Source organism: Vigna radiata, chromosome 8 (genome assembly GCF_000741045.1).
Source record: "Vigna radiata var. radiata cultivar VC1973A chromosome 8, Vradiata_ver6, whole genome shotgun sequence".
Taxonomy (NCBI): domain Eukaryota; kingdom Viridiplantae; phylum Streptophyta; class Magnoliopsida; order Fabales; family Fabaceae; genus Vigna; species Vigna radiata.
In genome coordinates this window covers 39,284,305-39,287,238 of record NC_028358.1, presented here as the reverse complement: position 1 = coordinate 39,287,238, position 2,934 = coordinate 39,284,305, and positions in this window count along the sequence as shown.

Below are 2,934 nucleotides of genomic sequence, written 5' to 3'. Positions count from 1 at the left end.
CAAGAACCTTGGGAAAGGCTTACATCTTCTCTTTGGTTCTAATTTCTTCCCTATCTCTTCAATTTTTTGAACCCTAAGTTCTCCAGCATGGAGAGTTTTTCCTATTTGTTGAGATTAAATGTAATAAACTGAATCTTGTGTATTTTGTGATGTTAATGCATATACTTTTCCATTTCAATGTTAATAATGATTTATATGCTTAATGCTTGCTTTAGATTGATCACCCATGCATCAATTGTGGTTCTTGATGTATTGGAAAATATGACTTGAACTTAGAACTGAAATTGAACACCTAATTGATGAAATTGAGTTGTTTGTAAATGCATGAGAATGAAGTGGATGAACTCTAGTCTTGACAAATTGTAAATACACTATGTTAAATTCCATGCACACCAACTGTTTGATAACATACCAAAAAGAGTTTCTTGTGTTGTTTTGTGCACTTTGATGTCTAATTGAGTTATAAAAGGAAGAGTTGTCATGTGTTGCACAAGTCCCTTCGGAGAGAACGATATTTATCACTTGCTACGTTGCGACCGGTGCACTTGCCGTTGGTTTTGCAGTCAGCAATGCAGTGGCGGAGAGTTGTAGTGGCGGAGACAATGCAATGGCGAAGACAATGTGGCGGAGACAATGCACTGGCGGAGACAATCCAGTGGTGACAATGCACTAGCAGAGAGAGTTGCAATTTCAGCGGTGGCAGAGAGGAGAGTGCATAATGTTGTAGTTTCAGACTTCGTGAGAAAGAAACTGTTCACTGTCTTTTTTTTTAACCTAATCAACTGATACTACCGCGGTTCTTAGGGAGAACCACAATTTATTCCCATTAAAAAAATGAAAATTAAACTGAAATGGCAATTTTGAAAATTTTCACTAAACTTTTTGCCGCGGTTTCCCCCAACCGCGGCCTATTCTCCTAAATATGGGAATAGACCGCAGTTCGTAAGCCAACCGCAGTCTATTCCCTGACCATTTACCTGCCCATTCAATGCATGAGTGCCACGTGGGAGAAGTCAGGTAGGGTTTATGCTGCGGTTCTAGAGGGAACCGCGGTCGATTCTCCCACTTTTATTATTTTCAGAGTAACGTTCAACTCTCTTTTGGGGATGTCAGAAGGTTGTAGGGGGAATAGGCCACGGTTATCTGAGTAACCGTAGCCTATTCCCCCTGCAACCTTTTGACATTCCCAACTAATCCGCCCCTGCAATAAATTGGCAGGAGAATAGGCCGCGGTTCTCTGAGCAACCGCGTCCTATTCCCCCTGCAACCATCTGAAATTCCCCGCCATGCCATCTAAAATTCCCCGCCATGTCAGCCCCTGCAATAAATTGGCAAGGGAATAGGTCGCAGTTGCTTAGAGAATTGCGGCCTATTCCCCTGCCAATTTATTGTTTTTCTGACGTGGCGTCAAAGGCAAAGGTTTGACTAGGGAATAGGCTGCGGTTATTCAGGGAACCGCGGCCTATACGTTGGATTTATTTTAAAAAATGCCACCGCATAGTATTATGCTGTGGTTTCTGGTGAATCATGGCATAATGTGCACTATAAAAACACTATTTTTTACTAGTGCCAATATGATATAAACTCTATGAGATTGCAAAACTTTAGTTTGAAATTTGTCTCTGACAACCAATTTTGATATGTTTTTGCATGTTCTGTAGTATTTTTTATTTATGTGTATAGTTGTTCTATTATCATAAAAACTTGCAAAAAGGTAAGAATCATGAGATTCACATTAGTGCAGGAATAACATAATCATAGAAGTTTATTATCGAATGAGACTATAACATTCTCTACTTAGCTTTACAAGAGGATTAAGAGACATTTTTCTACTTCTTAAACTTCCAAAAAACCAAAGTATTCCTACAAAAATACAATATCTTGTCATATAACACCTATTAAGACAAAAAGAATTAAAATTTGATAAAACTCAAATGCTAACATTATTTTGTGAAGGAAATAATAGGTTAATATTTTGAAATTCATTTAAATATATGAAAGCATGAGAAATAACTTGTATGTGAAGCGACGTTGGTTGAGAAACATATTGACTTAGCTGTTGGATAACAAAATAAATGTTTGGATAAATATTAGTTAATAAAGCAAAACACCACATAATTATTTGATACTTGGGCTATCAAATAATTCTCTTTCAAAAATATGCAATGTGCAAGATGAGTCTTGATAGCCTTCTTAAAAAGCCAGGTTGGACCAAAATAAAAAGATGAAGCTATGGAGGTGGAAGTGGTGCGGAAGTTGTGGATATGGTGGTGAACCTCATGGTTTTGATGGAGCTCTCTCGAGATATTGAGCAGACTCTATAGAAGGGTGGCTAGAGGGACCTCATGGAATGCTCTAGCCTTGACTTGGGATAAAGATGACAATGAAACATTATGAATTCTTCAAGTGGTTGTGCAAGGTGGGAGACACTTGATAACGGTCTAAAAACCGTTATTTTCATACTTAAATTTGATATTAAAACACATCCTTTATGGCTTAGAATGAGCTTAAAATCAAGTAAAACACTTAGTTGAGTCATAAGAGAGTCAAAAGTTGGTTTTCGAGATATTATGATTGTTTTTACATTGTTTTGTAGGGTTTTAAGATGAATTGAAGATGGAAGTGAAGTAAGGTGGACTTAGACCCATGAAAGAAGAAGAAAAAGGATGAAAAGAAGGGTCAAGTAAGCCGCTGAGCGCCAGAATGGACCGCTGAGCGTCCAGAGCGATTAGAGGGAAACCGCTCAGCGGTAAAATTGACCGCTGAGCGGTCCAAATGGCTAGAGGGAAACCGCTAAGCGGTGAACTTAGGCGCCTGGGCGGTTGTCTGTTTTTATTAGCTAGATTCTGTAATCTTTCTGTTATCTTTTTGGGCTTATATATAGCCCCAGTGCGAATCAAAACACATTCTTTTGGCAGAGAGAAACGTCCAGAG